The sequence below is a fragment of the Gadus morhua genome, chromosome 4, assembly GCF_902167405.1.
Source record: "Gadus morhua chromosome 4, gadMor3.0, whole genome shotgun sequence".
Taxonomy (NCBI): Eukaryota; Metazoa; Chordata; class Actinopteri; order Gadiformes; family Gadidae; genus Gadus; species Gadus morhua.
In genome coordinates this window covers 33,219,504-33,228,967 of record NC_044051.1, presented here as the reverse complement: position 1 = coordinate 33,228,967, position 9,464 = coordinate 33,219,504, and the positions used below count along the sequence as shown (strand labels likewise).

The 9,464-nt window shown below is 40.5% G+C and overlaps 1 long non-coding RNA gene across 2 annotated transcripts; it reads right to left on the bottom strand.

The window, feature by feature from the left end:
• Nucleotides 1-3,409: 3,409 nt before the first annotated feature.
• LOC115542403 (uncharacterized) lies at nucleotides 3,410-9,264 on the bottom strand. Of its 2 annotated transcripts, none has more exons than XR_003976503.1 (3): nucleotides 8,953-9,264; nucleotides 7,038-7,163; nucleotides 3,410-4,773 (listed from the first exon to the last, which is right to left on the bottom strand). It is a non-coding gene; the product is annotated as an uncharacterized LOC115542403 (long non-coding RNA). The 2 variants fall into 2 exon arrangements; XR_003976504.1 differs by having other exon boundaries at nucleotides 7,079-7,163; nucleotides 8,953-9,259.
• Nucleotides 9,265-9,464: the final 200 nt, after the last annotated feature.

Genomic DNA, 9,464 nt, shown 5'->3' with positions numbered 1-9,464 from the left:
GTTTGGTAATTAATAAAGATTATTAATTAATTTATTAATAAAGATGTTAAAATGGCCAAAATAAAACGGGACAGTCCAGAAAATGTTTGCGCAGGCAGGGCACTCAAAATGTGTGAGAGAAAGTGGGGGGATTTGTGCAGACTGACATAGGCTACTCATAAAACGTAGCATAAAATAATGTAAAAAAAAAATTCAATTAAACAAATTCAAAAAAATAAAAAATAACGAAATTAAAGAAATTAAAAAAAATAAAGAAATAAAAAAAATTATAAAAAACAAGCAAAGAAGCAGGCAAAAGGCTGGGATATGGTGGGGATTGGTCACGTTGACGGGAATGTTTAGTGACATGAGGGAGGGTGGAGGGGGTTAAAAAAAGTCTCAATCACTATTCGACGCGCATGAAAACCAGCCGCGTAGTTATGAGGGAGGCCGTCCTCACACCGATCTTCCTCATCGTCATCGTCCTCAACGTCCTCCGGTTCAAGCAATGCCACCCCAGCCTTAGCTGCAATGTTGTGCAACATAGCCGTCACACATATCACGGCGCATGACTTGGCCGGCGAAAACTGGAGCCCTCCGCCTGACTTGTGAAGGCATCTAAAGCGCAACTTCCACCTCCCGATCGTGCGCTCAACGATGCACCGGGCCAGACGGTGAGCTTCGTTGTATTCCTCATCATGGACGTCTCCCGGGTTATTCACAGGTGTGAAGAGGAATTATTTCAGGGGGGAAAATGCCGTGAAACGCACAGTGCATTCAGGATTAGGACTGATGTATGTCAGTTTAAGCCTAATCAATTGTGTTTTAATGTCTTTAGCATTCATATAATTGCAGTCTATTTTTTTTGTAGGCTGCTGTTGTCCTTGATGGGGATATATTTTAACCCTTTTTAACACAATTTTCCTGCGACATTCCTGCGTCTCCCCCTCCTACGGAGCCCATTTCAGCACCGTGTCAGTAGACAGTTACAATCCTACGACGTCGTGAGTGCAGCGAATGCGCGTTCACGTTAAGAGGAGTTTCGGGAAACGCTCCAAAGAAATTGACGATGGATCGCAAGATCCATCGGGAGAATGATCGTACGAGCGAAGATCCATCGTTATCGGGAAACGGGGCCCTGGGCTCTTGACTAATTCCATCTTTGAAATGCAACTCCCAAGTTTGACTCGTGTTTTAGCAGGGCTCTGGTCCTGATGCTTTTTCAAAGAGGACCAGGCTTTTTAGCGCAGGAAGAATCTAGCATCAGCCTAGAATCTATGCTGCCTAGAATCTACCAAATCAAAGAAAAAAAATACTCAATGCCCAGGTTTGGTTGCGAGCGTAAGTCACCATGGTGATACAGCGACGCTAAAAGAGATCGACTTTCATGGTACAGCTAACCCAGGCTTTCAGCTCAACATACCTCGCTAACCCTCTAATCGAGCTTCGTAGTACAGGCCCCTGGATTGGGCTTTGCGGGTTTGTTTACCGGCGTTTCTATTGTTACCGGTCTTGCGTGTTCCAACAGTTTATTAGGTGTCTAATGCCGCTTTTCCACCGCAAAAAAAAGCGGCATTCGAGTCGTGTCGACTCGACACGACTCGACACGGTAGCAGCACAGGTCGTTTTCCACCGCAAATAGTACCTCCTGGACGTGGGCGGGGTCGGCTGCGCGAAAGGGCCGTGACGTATTTTTGTACGCGACGCAAACAACACCTACGCTACCAACACATGGGCTGTGTCCCAATTCATACACTGTAAATAATTACCAGGGTTTCACAATATTTAACTGTAATATTTGACAGTAAATTACTGTGAAATCACTTCACAGGTGCTAAATGTGATGTTCCCAATATAATACTGTAATTTCAAATGTCACTGTTATTTACTGTGATATTTGCATTACAAGGATTTCACAACATGTTACTGTACTTTTCCCCAGTAAAATACTGTAATCAGACCATTTCGTGTGAAAACACAGTAAATTACATTAACGCACTGCATTGTGGGAGATCCCTTCACTTTGAACTGTCAACCAGCAGCAGAACCCACAGCCACACATAACACACATAAATGTTTTTTTTAATAATTGTTTTTAACATATCACCGCAAATCCTTAGGTTGAAGATGTACTGTGACGTTTATATATTTATTTATAATATTTATTAACCGCGCCCGGCCGGTAGGTTATTGACACGTCATTTGATTCACGTCATCTGAGGTGGTTAAGTAAGAACGGTCTTCCGAACGTCGATTACTCAATCATTATTTAAGGATTCGAGAAGTAAGCCAAGTATTGAGTAGGTAGTAAGTAGTAATTAGTAAGTCATTTCGAACACACCCATGGAGAACGCCATCTCTCGTTCGGTTGTTTAGAACTGAAAATCCGGTTGCCAGGACAACGTAACGTTTTCACTTTAGTAGGCCTACTCTATTTGAGTGGAACAACTTAGCAGGTGTCCATATATATTGGGTTAGCCTGCATAGTTCCCCGTAGTACAATAGATAAGAGATGAAGATAAATACCTTACAACATTAGAGTTACTGAGTGAAATGAGTGATGGAGTCCGATAGTGGAGAGAGATCAGAACTGAGCGCTGTGTTCCAGAACACCGTGGCTCGTCCAGCTCAACTGACAGTTTATTGAATTTAGGATTTTAGCTCTCTGTTCTGTCCGAGCCTGGCCCGTTCTATTAATATTAAATAAATAAACTGATTTATTAACTAATTTTTTATAGGCCCAAGCCTGATTTAAAACCCTCTGTAGTCTGTGCGCATGTGTGTGCGTTTCCTAGTATGTTCGTGCACATGTGCTTTCTTGCGGTGCATATCCCAGACAGCAATGGGGCGTCGAAAACGGGTTGATTGTTGGTTAAAATAGTCGATGAATCAACGTGGTGGATAGTCGTTATCTCGACGGTCGGAGAATGTCGAAAATACTATGTTGTTTCAACGATGATTTGCGTGCTAATTTTCAACGTAATTTACCACACGTCGAAATGGCGTTGAATTGAGGTTGTAACGAATATTAGCAATTTTCCTGATAGTTCGATTGTCATTTTGTAATGAGATCAATTACTGCTTATCCTTGTAGATAATCTGCAGGTATGGCCATTGAATGTTGCAGCTACAACTATTTCTGGCAGGAAAACTGGTCTATATACTTTTAGCAAGCTCACACAAACAGCTTTCACAAGTGCAATAAAGATCACTGGTTAAGAAAACCCCATTACAACAGTAGCATTTGAGAGGGGTTAAAACACAGAAGCTGCAATTTAGAAATCCTAGTAAAGCGATGTAAACACCATGAGATCTATCACAATTCACATTAGTTCAGATCCAAAGTTAGTCATAAGATAAGCCCCAAAAACCACTTACCTCATTGATTTCCACGCCCCTATTCTTTGAAATAATTACTCAAGAGTTTGGCTTGACAAAGATTAAGTTTTAATACCCATTTGAATAAACAAACTACATTAATGGAAATGTGTTGCAAGGTTGTAATAACACAGAAAAACAAGTTAACTTGAAATAAACGAACATACATGTAATGGAGCGGGAGAGGGAATACAGTAACCAGGGGTCAGCAACCTTTCAACATTCAGTGCCAGTTTGACATTCTCGTTAATGTGCCATAAGAAACAATATATTAAATATTAAGCTGACCAGCGACCAAAAATATTTCCAACATATTAAATGTTTGTTATCTCAAACATCTCAAAGCACTAGTTTCAGAAACTTATTCAAAAACCCATTTGCACTGAGAAATGTAAATGTGGAAATATCTGCATCAATATCTTTAAAGACATGTACAGCTTAGGTAGTCATACATCATACACATTGTTGGTACACCTGTGTTAAAACAAAAACTTGAAACTGACAAAAGTAATGATACATCAATATTTCTTAGTAATCAGACTTTTTATGGAATTTGGGAACAGAATAATTAAGCAATATCACACGAGAGTGCTGTTGTACTGAATATCAGCACGGCTGTGATTCTCTTCGGCACTCGGCCAACGGCCTCATACCTACGACCGAATCCCAGCCGTAGTACAAAAGCACTCCCTCCTGAGTGATATTGCTTTTATACAACAGTTCTACAAGCACCAATCATTAGTTAACAATAATAATTAACAACATATTATGATCAGATTTCTTTGGTTCATTGATGATTTATTTGGCTCCGCCAACACAAATAGATCCGCAACTGGTCAAACTGTTGCCAAGCAACACATTAACACATTAGCATTACATTAGGTTCCCTTGGTCCTCTTCTGGCGACCATTCTTAATTCAACTCCAATGTTATTCCTGGAAACATGTTCATATTTGCTGTGCAAAGTTAGCTGCAATCTAAGCTACAAAAAGATTGTTAATAACATTAACGGTTATGAGAACACCCGTAAAGGGGAGCGATACGTGTATAGTTAAAAGACCCAGTGCTGTTATACTCTATATCAGCACTGGAATGCCTCTTGTCCAATCAAATTACTTGGTCGGAACTGACTTGGATAATTTGTAATAATCTTCATCTTCTGCCTTAACTTCTTGTAGTAGAGCTTCTTGGCCTCTTGTGGCCCAAAGAACTGCAGCATTTCTTGGAGTGCATTCAGATTCCATATATAAATAGTTAAAAAAAAAAATATATATATATCAGGTATCCAGGACCATGTGCCCGCTGAGCTACAGCCTTGACAACCTGATAGTGCTTAATTTCATAATGCATTTGATGGTGTTGCCTTTGATTCACGAATTCTCTATTCAGCCCACTGCACGCATTCTCCTTCATCTTCTGCAAGACACAAATGCAAACATAAGAAATGAATGAGAGAAATCATAACAATTAGATTTATCTGCCAGTTTACGTCTACCCGCCGGTCCAAACAACAGTGGCGGTTGTCATATTAAATCTAGGCACTAAGGCCACATACAGCTGATGCTCATGAAGTAAGGCAGATAAGAAACTGATAACTACTGATTTCTCCTTTCCTGGCAGAGTCCTTAACATATGTAATGAGGCTAAAAACTTATAACATTACATAACTGGGGCCGGTTGCACCAACTGGGCGTAAGCCTGGTCGTAACTACGCCTGGTCGTAACTTGGCGTTCTAAGTCCAACCTAACCGTTACGCCAGTTGCACCAACTGGGCTTAGCGTTCTTTTCACTAAGACCAGGCGTAAATCCTACGCCTGGTCAGGGGCAGGCGTAGAGTTGAAATTCCAGGCTGTTTCTATAGCAATTACATCCAATCCAATGCAGCTTTACCACCATCCTTGCAACGCTTCGCTAAACTGCATTTCAAAGCACAGCCGGCGATATGATCAGTGTTCACAGATCGACTGCCTGTCGGGAAGATATCGCTGGCCGATTAGTCCGTTCTCAACTTATAATCAGTTGTGAATGTTGTTTTAACTATGTTTATATGTTTTATATAGGCCGACACATTAAACAAATCTCTCCTACAGAACCATTCCCGTCTAAATGCCTGCTCGTCGTAAACCAGACATTACAAATACATATTTTAATTATATTCGTTTGCAGTGTTTTATTGTTAGGCATTAACACAATTGATGAATGACAATGAGTGAACGAATGAATTATTTATTTCGGTGTCCAACAGCATGTCAAGTAAAATAGTAAACAGCTGTTGTCACGAGGTATCCTAGCAACGCGGTGATATGCGCATACCATGGAACATTCACATGGCCGCGCATGGCTAAGACCGGGAGTAGTTAAGACCAGGCGCAAGTCCCGTTGGTGCAACCGGCGTTAGTTCCATTCTAACGCCAGGTCGTAACTAAGACCTACTTAGCAGTTACGACCAGGCTTAGTTACGCCCAGTTGGTGCAACCGGCCCCTGATGACCAGTCTAATGACCGTGAAATTTGCAGGCAGTATCGTATGATGTATGCACAAGCTAATATACTTATCAGAAAATTTGGTATGTGTTCATCTTCTGTGAAAATAACACTTGCTGCTTCTTGCTACAAAAGAAGCGGCATTCAATTATGGTATGAGGCTACAACTCAAAGTGCCTAGATGGAGTAGCGCAAGCCTTCCGTTTGTGAATGTTGATGTGCCAACTTGTCCTGCTGTTCTCAGAAACCTTATGTATAGATGTATGTGTAGACTACTGTGTCTTGCAACAAGTAAGGGATAATGGACCACGTTAGACTACCAAAAGTTAATACACGTTCTAGATGATAATGCGGCCCCAAAGCGGAGGGCCGATCCAATGTGTTGGGGGCGCCCTCTGGAGGCGCCCTTAATTAATTAACTAAAATATACGAAACAAGCTAAATTAAACCAAACATGTTCCCAAATGGAACGGAGAAGGGAGGGGGCGGGGGATTTAAGTTAGGGCGCACTGAAACCCTCACCGTAGTACGCAGGACAATGCGACAAAGCCATCTATCCCACTCTATAGAAAATATCGAGATGTATATCGCCATTCAGCCAAAAAATATCGGGATATCATATTTTGCCCATATCGTGCAGTCCTTATCTGAATACAGACGTCGCAAAACCTTTACATCCAGCTCTCCAACAAGAAGTTGACAACGAAGACCTTACGGATGGCACAAGCAGGCGATTTGTTCACTGATGCATTTCCAATGCAAAAACCCTGACAACCAATTGGAATACAGACGCTGCAAACCCTCTCCATCCAGCTCTCCGAGAAGCTGTTGACAACAACGGAGACCCTACAGATAACACAAGCCCGTGATTTTTTCACTTGCTCCAAATTAAACGGTAAGGGAACTCATTTCAGACAAAGCATCTTTGCACTTTTGTTTTTTTTCAAAGGCATCTGATGGGTTTGCACAAATAGGAAGTAGGCTAATTATATTTGAGGTTATCTGGCACAACATTGTATTGGTTATTGTTGGTGGCATCATTGCATTTTTTTTTTTACAAGCAGTCGCAGTTGAAAGAACTAAAATATTACTGACTGGCTATGCAAACTGCAGCTTACTGATGTTTCATGAATGGTCTTAGTGAGTTAATATTTCTTTTTATGGAGTTTCTACAGAATTTGCCTGTTTTGAGTAACCTTTGCCCTTAAGAATTCAATACACGTCAACACAAAATAACCTTGTTGTCCTGGAGATGTTTTGAACAGGCATGCCAGTTTCAAGGCCCTCGGTCAGGACTCGAGTGTGAGACACTGCTTCAGAGACTAAAAGGGAAGGTGCAAGAGTAAAAGAAAAACATCAGTTACACCAAATATGTCAAACCACTTGGGTGTCTTGATCACAGTACACATAATCATGTATTTTATTTTCTCTCTTACTACAGGCTTTTTACAATGTATAATGGACTGCACAACTAATTGCCCAAACAAGTTCTAGCTTTTGTGAGGGAAAATAACCTTGAAATTACGGGTACATGAATTGATCCTGGCAAAAACATCAAAATGGCACCCAAGCAAAATACACAAATAAGGTAAAACGAACATGAACCTTGACGTTCCGGTTTCTGGGGAGCCTCGAGCGCGAGGTTCAAGAGCAGTTGACTGCTCGAGCAATACACTGCTCCTGAACCAGGCGCACGAGCCTCCCCAGGGAAGATGCTCATCTTCCGTTGATGTAGTTGGCAACTACGGTCGTACTGACATTTACAGCAATAAGCTAATAATTATTTCATATTATATACAACTCTTGGTAAGTAGACTAACACGAATAGCGATCATGTTTGACTGTCGGTCTGTGAGCAACTTTAGTTAGACCATATTCGTTCATAGATGACTAACTAGATATACTAACTAACGTTAGCTTTATCATCAATGACATTCAGCTAGACTCTGTGCCAAATTGCTTATGGCTATTGCTATGCCAGGATAAGTTATTGCGGTTATCACAGCTGTGTATATTTACTTCACATTAACGTAGTCTATGTTTACATTAGGCTACGTTCATATACGAGTAACATTAAGAAACAACATTGCTCATATGGCCAACTTAAAATGTCAAATTGCCAAAGAATAGCAGCTAAATGTCCGTTATATCAGAGACAGCTATTCCCCGCAAAACCGTCGCGGGGAAATCCAAATCATTAAAATTATAAATTTACTCGGGAAATCGACCCGTGGACATGTCGGCCCATCTACATATTGTACCATAATACTAAATAAAACCATAATGCTAAATAAATAAAATGTCAAATTGCCAAAGAATAGCAGCTAAATGTCCGTTATATCAGAGACAGCTATTGCGCTCGAGACATCGTTTGATTTGATTATCAAAGTTCATGACAGGTTCTAGAAGGACATTGATAAAATATTAAATATATTAAAATATTAATTTCTTGTTTACAAAATTGTTCGTTTGCTTAATGGTAATGTAAGTAATGGAATTTGTATACCAATAATACTATGAATGTCATCCATTATATTCGTTTTAGTCCCATTTCCCAAGAAATAACGTTGTCATGGTCACGCGCTGCGTCCCTGACTAGCAGCTGAACCCCGCGAAACCGTCGCGGGGAAATCCAAATCATTAAAATGATAAATTTACTACGGAAAATCGACCCGTGGACATGTCGGCCCATCTACATATTGTACCATAATACTAAATAAAACCAAATATTAATGACCCCCTACACCCAAGCCTCCACAGGGGCAAGAAAAAAAATCGAATGTATGAAGTAACGCGCTCACTAACTAGACTTCTTTATATAACTTAACTGCGTGCTGAATCCAACGTATCGTAATATTTTTTCCTGAAAGAAAGGACAGCACTGTTGCATTCAAAACTTTTAATCGCCAACCACGGACGTTTCCCTTTTTCAGCGTGTAATGGCCTTTAAGAAGCCATTACACGCTGAAGGGCGCGCGGCCCGAAACGTCCGTTGTCGGCGATTCAAAGTTTCGAAAGCAACAGAGTGCTGTCCTTGCTTTCATGAAACCATAATACTCAACAACTCCATTTCTAAATTACGCTTAATTGGGAAACAATTCTGCTGCTTACCTTGCTATGCCACATGTAAATCCCTTGGCTGTCGGGTGCAGCCTGCTGGCAACGACGACTAATGTGCACACTGCACAGAAGTGCGCCCCCTCATTACAAATGCATTGAACCGGAACTGAAATCACACGCAGCCTCTATTTTTTTAACCAATCTGATCACAGTTGATTTAGTACGCCAGGTGTGGCCATAATAAGAATGCATGTGCTTTTTCAACTTGAAGGGACTTTCAAATGATTACATAACTAAAAACGAAATGTTAACATTCAAATACACATTCACACAGAATGCACGGTTTTAATCAAAAATTAATTTAATAAATAGACTTGACCTCCATCTGTTTATTGGATAAACGCATTTCCCAATCCCATGAGCCTTTGCTCCATTCTACGTCAATTCAAGAACAAACAAAGAAATTAAACTGCAGTTCGTATTTTTTATTTATGACCATGAAAGTTCTGTAATGCCTGAATTATGAAGAATTAAATGTAAAGTAAAATAAAAAATTATAAATA